This window comes from Danio rerio, chromosome 4 (genome assembly GCF_049306965.1).
Source record: "Danio rerio strain Tuebingen ecotype United States chromosome 4, GRCz12tu, whole genome shotgun sequence".
In the NCBI taxonomy this organism is placed as follows: domain Eukaryota; kingdom Metazoa; phylum Chordata; class Actinopteri; order Cypriniformes; family Danionidae; genus Danio; species Danio rerio.
Genome location: NC_133179.1, coordinates 54,661,701 through 54,672,500, shown reverse-complemented (window position 1 = coordinate 54,672,500; position 10,800 = coordinate 54,661,701). Strand labels below are relative to the sequence as shown.

Here is a 10,800-nt window from a genome sequence, read left to right as displayed (position 1 = left end):
TTATAGAATTCTGGAACTTTATTCATCATATTCTCTTTGGGCTTCATCCATAATATATATTCTTGTATTTCCCCACATTTATTTAAAAAATATCTCATCACATCTTTCCATACATGTTTTTCTTCTTTCCAATATTTATTTACAGTTTTAATTCTTATGCTTTTCATTCTGATTAGAGGATCAATTAAACCTAAGCCTCCTTCTTCTACTTTACCAATTATGGTGTCATAAGCTATTTTGGAAGGTTTTCCATCCCATAAGAAATCTAAAACAATAGCTTTTATCTTTTTATACACACTCATTGGCAAACTCACTGTACCTAAAACATACCACATTTTTGATAAAAATAAAGAATTTAAAACTAAAACTTTCCCCTTTAAAAACAAACCTCTTAATTTCCAGAAATGTAATCTTTTCTCCATTCCCTTTAAAACTTCCTCCCACATTAAATTCCTTGTTTCATTTTCATTTTCATTTTTACCAACCCTTATACCTAAAATTTTCATATCAACTTTCTCCTCTTTAAATTTTTTTTTTCTGGTAAAACATTTATTTTTCCCATTCTCATGTATTTAGTTTTTTCCTTATTAATTTTTGCTCCTGTTCCTTTACAATATCTGTTTAAAATTTCCTCTACTTTTTCAATACTTTTAATATCTTTAACTATTAAAGTGGTATCATCAGCATACTGAAATATTTTGTGTTCTAACTCTGTTCCTTTTATACTTAATCCTCGTATTTGCGTTTCATTATCAATGGCTAATCCCAATGTTTCAGATACAAGTGTGTATAATAGTGCTGACATTGGACATCCTTGTCTTATTGATCTTGTTATTTTAAAATCTTTAGTTAAAAAACCATTTACTTTTATACAGCTTGTTATATCTGCATATAAACATTTTATCCATTGTAAGTATCTTTCTCCAAAACCAAATCTCTCCATTACATCCATCATATATTTGTGTTCCACTCTATCAAAAGCTTTTTCTAAATCAACACTAATTATATATCCTGTTTCTTTTTCCTCTCTCATATACCATATTACATCTCTTATATTGTTTATGTCATCAGTTATGTCTCTTTTTAGAACTGCATATGCTTGATTTGTTTTAATTATGTTAGGTACAACTACCTTTAATCTATTAGCTAAAACCTTTGCTAAAATTTTATAGTCTGTGTTCAGCATGCTTAAGGGTCGATAATTTTTTAAGTCTCCCTTGTCTCCATTTCTTTTATAAATCATTTTCACCATTCCTTTCTTCATACTATTAGTTAACTCTCCTTTTTCATAAATATCACTGTATATTTCATTTAAAATAGGAATTAAAACATTTTTAAAAACTTTATAAAACTCAACTGGTAGTCCATCTATTCCTGGACTTTTCCCATTTCTCGACTGATCAATAGCTGTTTCTATTTCTAAATCCGTTATCTCACTCTCACACATTTCCTTGTCCTCTTTATTTAATTTTGCTGTTATTTTTTCTAATAAAAAATGTTCATCATTTAAATTTACTCCATTTTCTGTAAATAATTCCTTATAAAATCGTCTAGTTTCGTTTAAAATTCCCTCTTTGTCTTCTACAGTTTTCCCATCTTGTGTTTTTATACATTTTATTATAGCTGCTCTCTGTCTTGTTTTTTCTAATTCATAAAAGTATTTTGTACTTCTTTCTCCTTCTACAATGTCTTTAGCTCTGCTTCTAATAATTACTCCTTTACACTTTTCTTCTTCAATTTTCTTCAGCTTTTCCTGTAATTCTATTATTTTGTCAACATTTATCCCATTTACTTTACTCATTTCTTCATTCCATTCTTTTCTAATTTTATTTTCTTTGAATTTTTTGGCCTTTTGTATTTTTTCTGATATATTTATTGAGTATTCTTTTATACTATTTTTCAGATTATCCCACCATAAACCTGTTTCTGTTTCAAACATTTCATCATTCACACTATTAATTATTATATTTTCTATATCCATTTTATAACTTTCTATTTTTAACAGCTCAGTGTTGAGTATCCACACTCCTGGTCCTTTTTCAATCTCATTAAAATTCATCGTTATCCATAAAAAATCATGATCACTCTCACTATAGGTTTTATATAAAATTGTGTTAACATATTGTACTTCATTTTTTTTACATAAAAACAAGTCAATTCTACTTTGCTTTAAAATCCTATTTGCAATTTCTCTTCTTGAATAGTCTCTTTTCATACCATTTCGCTCTCTCCATACGTCTACCAAATCACATTTTCTCATCAAATTTTGTAGTTCATTCCTCCCTCTGTCTGTTCTAAAATTCATTGAGTCATCTATATCTATTCTTTGCATGGCAATATTAAAATCTCCTAAAATATATATGTTTTCATTCTTTTCTATTAGCTTATCTATTTCCTTATAAAAGTTATATTTGTCCTTTTCCTCATTTGGTGCATGTATGTTGCATACTCTATAACTTTTCCCACCATACAGAACTTTTACAATTATTATTCTTCCATTAGTGTCTTTATAGTCTAATTCTACTTTCTCAAAAATCCCTCTTTTTATTAAAATTGCTACTCCTCTATTCTTTTCTATATTTCCATTACTAAATATTTCACCATTCCATAATTTTCTCATTTCATTTTTAATCTCATTTTCCCACTTTGTCTCTTGTAAACATAATATATCACACTTTTTCGTCAAACACGTTAATCTTTCAAACTTTTCACATTTGGACAATCCTCTAACATTCAATGATACCACACATACATTACTCATTAGTATAATTATTGGATAAACCAATAACCACCATTCATTCTGAGTCACTGTCACTTAAACAAATGTTTCTTGCATCTCCTTTTTCAAATTTCTTCCTTTCCATTCTTTCTTTAATCTCTTCTCTTCTTATTTTCTGCCATTGTAGAACCATTTCAATGTTTAAGCCACTTTTAGATCTTGATTTTAAATCTTTTATCTTTTTTCCTTTTTCTTTTTTTCCAGTCCATAATTCCCCCTTTCAAAATCCATTCCTCTTACCTCATTTATTGCTCTTATTTCATTGTCTTCAGTCCTTGTTTTCTCCTGTCTCTCTTCAATGTTCAGTTCTGTAGTGTCCTCATCATTTTGTTCCTCAGCAAATTGTCTACTATTTGGTTCTCCTTCTTCCTTGTTTGCTCCTTCTCCCAGTTCCATTTCTTTATCCTCTTGCTCATTTCTGTTCTCTTCTGTATTTTTTTCTTCTCCTGTTTTGTCCTCCTTCCTTTCTGTTGCCGTATTTTCAAGTGATGCTTGTATTTCCATCTTTTCAATTTCCTCCTCTTTGTTGCAGTTACATCTTGTTGATGCCCTCTCGCAGCCCTGGCACTGCGGAACTTCGCAGTCCCGCACATAATGCCCCTGCTGAAGACATCTCCTGCACGTGAAATTTGGGCAGTCTTTCTTTTCATGCTCTGTACTGGAGCAGAGTCTGCACATTTTCAGTTGATTATCATGAATCACTCTGAAATATTGCATCCCTTCTTCCGTCATGAAGCCAACATTGTAAGGTAAAGATTTCACTTCTTTGGGAAATTTTACCTTCACAAATCGTGTTCCGTCTGCAACCATTGTTCCCGGATGATATTTTCTTCTTATTGGAAGTATTGGAATTACTCCCCAATTACTTAGTTTTTGTTGTATCTCCTCATCCTGTATATAACTGGGCAAGTTCAGGAAAGATACCATTTTTTCTGTTGCACACAGCTTTTTCATCTCACATTCTTCTCCATTAATCATCAGTCCGTTTAACAATATCTCGCATTCTTTTTCACTTTCCATTGTCAGTTCAAATTCATTGTTGTTTTTTCTTCTCAGTCCAAGTAATTTGCCAATCCCGACTTTGTCTTCCACTGCTTTGATTATGTTGTTTATAGTAGAGTTTTCAATGTCTCTTACCATCTTTTTTAGTGTGGCTTCCTTCTTATATTCTCTTTGATATCTTGCTTGCTTCTTTAGTTTGTTCAGCATTTGTTGTTTTTGACTTAAAGCATTCCTTTGTCCTTCAGTATTCTTTACACTTTCAATACTTGCAATTGATTGTAGATCCTCTTTCTTTTCTTGACCACCTCCTTTTCCTTCTTTTTTCTTTGAGACAACTGTTGCCCATGTCTCATTGCTGTTATCTCCGGCATCTTCATTTCGTGTCCTTTCAAGCATGTTTGTAGCATTTCCTTGTTCTCTGTTCCTTTTTCCATTTGTGTCCAGTCCATTCTCTTTCTCCGTAGTGTCCATTTTGTTGTTTTCTAACCCCAAAACAGTGTTACTGTTTGGGGTTAGTTAAAAATAATCTTTAACTGAAAAATCAATTAAAGTAAACTTTGTAATGCAAAAACTAAAAATAAAAAACAAAACTGCCAAAATGGAAGAGCCTCTCTCTTCCTTCTGCCACCTCACACTTCCTGCAGTGCAACAACTCTAACTCACACTAGAGGGCGTGTCCAGGGTGGTATGGCCGTAAGCGAAAGAGGCTGTCAAGCGTTGGCTATTTAAAACAGGCGCAGCACCAGGGAAGGACGCAGCTCAGCTGGCATCGACACAGCATCGACAGAAACAATGCCCTTGAAGGCGAGAAAAAATAATGGCAGCGAAGCTGTGACACGGGGAAGTCTATCAGCTGCCAAATGAAGGACTTCGAAAAGCTTACAGCACCTGGTATTCCCAGGCGGTCTCCCATCCAAGTGTAACAGGTGTACTATATTTATTTATTATTGGACCAGACAATAAAACCAGAAGATTACAAGGTAAGTAAAAGGGGGTTGGGGTGAAACTGAGCAATAACCAAAGACAAACTGTTGTTGAATGTTTTAAATACAAAAATAATTTTACTTTAGATTGTATGAATTTTTTCACTTTTCATATTTGTCTTAGTAAACAATACTTACATCAGTATCATAACTATTTATACACAACCCCAGGGTGCACCCACTTTACAATTATTTCAAATCAAACACAAATCACAATAAATGAATTCAAGTGAAAACAAAAGAAACCATAAAATAACACAAATAAATCAGTGTCGTTGTTCACTCTGAAATTGGTGAAATTAGTTCAATTCAGATAAAGTTCTGTTTTTTCCCTCCAAGAAAATCAGTCCTTAGAGCTGTATTTAAAAATCGCAGTCCAATAAAGGAATTTACTTTTTGGCAAATTCTTACTTTATCCGGTGAAATGAGGATAAATTGAAATATGTGTACTTCACAATTTTCCAGGTCGATGTAGGAGGCTCGCCATCAATACAAGGAATCCAGTGAAACTGGAAAAATGTCCTCAGAAAAAAACCTGGCCTGATCACAGACCAGAATTTATAAATAAGTTTAATATGTTCAGAATAATTTCAAAAACATACAAAATATACAACACGTGGAACAAATAAAACACATACACACACATGTTTACCATAAAATGAGCTAATATAATGGAACACCAGTCAAATTCGCGATGTCACTCTATGGTCTTCTCACACACACGCGATTGCAAAATGGCGTCAGCGCATTGTAAACGCAATGCAACATGCGGTCTTCAACACACTCTTAAACACACTAACACGCTAAATAACAACTATTTTGCAGGTACAACTTGATTTGGTACAATTACAATCACTTTTAAACTGTTTAGGAATCATAACATACTGTATTTTAATCTTTTTGTTCAAGTTTGCTCCTCTCTATTGTTCTGCCAACCGGTCTCGTCTCTGCTCTGTCTCTCTCTCCCGGCAAGCTGGAAGGGGCGGAGCTAACAACCCGCTCCTACGATTGGTTGTTACTTTACCTCAAACTACATTTGTATACATTAATTTTTTTTTCGTTTATTATATTTATAAAGACTTGTAGATAAAATAATAATATGATAATACTGCTCTAAATAATATTATAAATAAATATTTAACTATTTCACTAGGGTTACATATGTTTCTGCAACTATTGTCGGTAAGATGACTTTCAGTTTTGCTGTATGAACGACAGAGCAAATGAACGACAAAAATGGGATTCGATGGACTCGGCCACCCCGTCATGTATGTACTCACTTCCCTTTTGGGGGCTGGACTACGGCATTTCTGTATGTATTTGCTGCTATTTTTGGTAAAGATGACGTTAAATTTTGCAACAACATCCTTCAAAACGATAAGAGCGTGCGAGTAAAACACCTTCCACGGAAGCACCGGCCTCTTTCAAACGCCAGAGCATTTGAACGACAAGGATGGGATTCAATGGACTCTTCCACCTCGTCATGTATGTACTCACTTTCATGATGGGGGCTGGACTATGGCATATGTTTGTATTTGCAGCTATTTCCGATAAAGTTGACATCAAATTTTGCAACAACATCCTTCAAAACGCTGAAAAAGTAAGAAAATTTCTATAGAAACACCATGATCTCTCAAATGCCAGAACATATGAGCAACGAGGATAGGATTCAAACCCACGCGTGCAGAGCACAATGGACTAGCAGTCTATTGCCTTAACCACTCGGCCACCTCATCACATACTTTCCTTCTTCTCTGGGGGAGGCCGGACTGTGGCACATATTTGTATATGTATGTTTCTGCAACTATTTTCGGTAAGATGACTTTCAATTTTGCCGTATGAACGAGAGAGCAAATGAACGTAAAAATGGGATTCGATGGACTCGGCCACCCCGTCATATATAAACGTATATCGTAAAAAAAAAAAAAAAACAGATGGCGACAGTCATATGTACCTGTGAAACGATGCGGGAGATAAATATCGAATATCTGGCGTTTCAGACGTCTGCAGGTCTGTTTTTTACCAGTTTGACTGCAACCATAGTGTTGCTACTGTTTCACGTGCAACTGCGCCGTATAATATGGGACAATTATTATGTTTGGACAACAAAAATAACTCCAAAGACCATAGTGCTACCTATGCATGGCGAAAAACACCTATAAATGAGCTGGCTTTTTTGTTTTGTTGCCGCTGTCGCCTACCTGCGTGGAATCCCTATTATGTACAATGGTGTTCAAGACCCAAGTAATGTGTCTTGCCTCAAGAGAGCAGCTGAGCCGGGTTACCTGGACCGGAGGTATGGCAGGGGCGCTGGAACAGTATCCTGGCAGATTATCATTCCAGCGCATGAAGTGCGGCCGTCTCGTCAGTTGTGCGGGACTGAGTCGAGTATACCCTGCATTACTATAACTGTGCCCCTGTCGGGAGACTCGGTGAATGCGGCGATAGTTTCAGATGCATCGAGTGATATAACGTTACCCCCGAATCTACGCGGGGTTGCTGTACCCGGTCTCGGAGAGCGAGCCTGCTTTTCCCGACAACCGGGATGTCTATTTTTCCATATATGGCTTAAGGATTTCCGGAGCGTGTCCTCCCGTCCAGTTTACATTCTGCACGATCGGGTAGTCATTTCAGCTCATGCTGTCGTCTTTCACCGGTGGGTTAATGACATTCATATTAAAGCATCTTGTTCAAAAGACATGACTAGTCGACGCCAATTTTCACGGCTTTTATTGACTGTGCTTTTATTAACTGGAAATATTGAACTGAATCCTGGTCCTGACATAACTGTTTTTATGTCTACCTTTTTATATTATCTGGGTTTTTATTCATATGTTTTAAATAGTATGCTGAGCCTGGGTCCAGACACAAATGTGATAAATGCGGACTTGTCACAACCTTTAGGCATTCAACAGTCTTCATTGCATTTTTCTGAGGCTTTTCCTGCTCCTGTCATTTCAGGTTCAAATTATAAACATGTCAAAGTTCATAAAAAATCAAAGAAAAATCCTGCCACACTGAGTCAGCTTGGTAAATTTAGAGGTTTCAAAATTTTTTCATTTAAATATGAGGAGTCTTGTTCCCAAACTGGATGAATTCAAAATCATAATTGCTCAAACTAAAGCTCATGTTATGGCTATATCTGAATCATGGCTAACCTCTGATATACCAGATTCGTACAATGAATAGAAAACTATTCATTGTACCGTAGAGATCGGACCGAGAAAATAGGTGGTGGAGTTGCAGTTTATGTAAACAAAAAATATTCTCATTCAATTTCAAAAATCTCAACTGACTCAGAATCGTTACAATTAGTTGTCAATCTACCAAACCAGCTTTCAGTTACTATTATTGTCACTTACAAGCCCCCAAATGTCAGCGCGGGTACATACTTAATGCAGCTTGCTGACATGATAAAAATGTGTTAAAAATAAGGAGCTTGTAATTCTAGGTGACATTAATATGAACTGGATTGACAACTCATCCAAATCTTTGAAAGCCATAGCTATAAAATTGGGCTTACATCAATTAATTAAGGCTCCAACTAGATTTGGTAAAACCCGTAATTCTATTTTGGATCTTATATTTACAAACCAGCCAACTAAGTATGGTATATCTGGAGTAATTCACACCTCTGTTTCCGACCATTTACTCATATATGTCATAAGGAAAACTTTTAAACACCCAAGAACCCATAAAAACAATTACACATCAAAATTACCAAACTCCAAATTACCTCTGTTTAATGCTGAATTTGGAGATACTGATTGGAGTAATGAGATGTTATGGTCAAATCCTGACTGCATCTTGGCAAATTTTTATAGCAGAGTGGAGGAAATACGGCAAAAGTATACAACTATTTGCAAAATGTATGTCAGACACAACAAAGTACCTTGGGTAAATTCTGAAATTTTACAACTTTTAAAGAAAAAAGCATCCTCTCTGAAGGTATACAGATTTTCTATAAAACACATGAAAATAGGCTTATTTTTAGTCAATACAGAAATAAATGTCACTCTGAATTGCGTAGAGCTAAACAACTCTATTTCCAAAATCAAATTAATCAAGCTGCTACCAATCCAAGAGTACTATGGCAAACTATTAAATCTATAACTGGTGAAAATAGTTTAAAAAATAACAATAACTTACAAATATCTATAAATGGTACTCTTCTAACTGATCATGAAAAAATTGCTAACTCATTCAATGAGTATTTTATTTCATCTGTACAAGAGCTGTCTTCTAAATTTTTAGCTTCTCCAATGCACCAAGTACCACCAAATACATGTCAACAGTTTTCTTTTTCTGAGATCTCGCAAAGTGAGTTATCTGATATTTTGAACTCTTTTAGAATTTCTCATGCCTGTTATGTAAACAACTTAAACATGCATTTTATGAAAACTCATGCTAGTACTCTTATAGTACACTTATCCATCATTTAGTTAATTTGTGTATTAGGCTCCATAAATTCCCTGACACCTGGAAAACTGCTCAGATTATTCCAATATTTAAATCTGAGGACCCAACTAGTGTCTCTAATTACCGGCCAATCTCAATTCTCCCTACATTTTCTAAGTTACTTGAAAAGGCATTGTATAATCAGTTAATTGAGTATCTTGAAGACAATAAGTTGCTTAGTGATAGCCAGCATGACTTTAGACCATTGCGCTCAACCATGTCAGCATTGCTTTTATTTACTGAACATATACGTATGGCACTAAATAAAGGACATGTCACTGCAGCTGTATACATAGACTTTAGAAAGGCCTTTGATACAGTTAATCATAATATTCTTTTAAACAAATTGATCTCTTTTAATCTCTCTTCTGATGACGTTAAATTTTGCAACAACATCCTTCAAAACGATAAGAGCGTGCGAGTAAAACACCTTCCACGGAAGCACCGGCCTCTTTCAAACGCCAGAGCTTTTGAACGACAAGGATGGGATTCGATGGACTCTTCCACCTCATCATGTATGTACTCACTTTCATGATGGGGGCTGGACTATGGCATATATGTTTGTATTTGCAGCTATTTTCGATAAAGTTGACATCAAATTTTGCAACAACATCCTTCAAAACGCTAAAAGAGTGACAGAACTTCTACAGTAACACCATGATCTCTCAAATACCAGAAGATATGAGCGACGAGGATGGGATTCGAACCCACGCGTGCAGAGCACAATGGATTAGCAGTCCATCGCCTTAACCACTCAGCCACCTCATCACATACTTTCCTTTTTCTCTGGTAGGCTGGACTGTGGCACATATGTGTATATGTATGGTTCTGCAACTATTTTCGGTAAGATGACTTTCAATTTTGCCGTATGATCGACAGCAAATGAACGACAAAAATGGGATTCGATGGACTCGGCCACCCCGTCATGTATGTACTTACTTTCCTGTTGGGGGCTGGAATATGACATTTCTGTATATATTGGCTGCTATTTTCGGTAAAGATGACGTTAAATTTTGCAACAACATTCTTCAAAACGACAAGAGCGTGTGAGTAAAACACCTTCCACGGAAGCACCGGCCTCTTTCAAACGCCAGAGCATTTGAACAACAAGGATGGGATTCGATGGACCCTTCCACCTCGTCATGTATGTACTCACTTTCATGATGGGGGCTGGACTATGGCATATATGTTTGTATTTGCAGCTATTTTCGATAAAGATGACGTTAAATTTTGCAACAACATCCTTCAAAACGCTAAAAGAGTGAGAGTAAATGTAATTCTACAGAAACACAATGATCTCTCGAATGCCAGAACATTTGAGCGATGAAGATGGTATTCGAACCCACACGTACAGAGAACAATGGATTAGCAGTCCATCGCCTTAACCACTCGGCCACCTCGTCGCATACTTTCCTTCTTCTCTGGTGGAGGCCGGACTGTGGCACATAATTGTAAATGTATGTTTCTGCTACTATTTTTGGTCAGATGACTTTCAGTTTTGCCGTATGATCGACAGAGCAAATAAACGTCAAAAATGGGATTCTATGGACTCGGCCACCCCGTCATGTATGTACTCAC

At 35.6% G+C, this 10,800-nt stretch overlaps 1 protein-coding gene and 1 non-coding gene across 6 annotated transcripts in view; one reads left to right on the top strand and one right to left on the bottom strand.

The window, feature by feature from the left end:
- The window catches only part of LOC103910797 (uncharacterized), a 1,018,570-nt gene that overhangs the window by 553,452 nt on the left and 454,318 nt on the right, over positions 1-10,800 (top strand). The gene's annotated exons all lie outside the window — the stretch shown is intronic.
- On the bottom strand, positions 9,909-9,990 carry trnas-gcu (transfer RNA serine (anticodon GCU)). Its single transcript has one exon. It is a non-coding gene; the product is annotated as a tRNA-Ser (tRNA).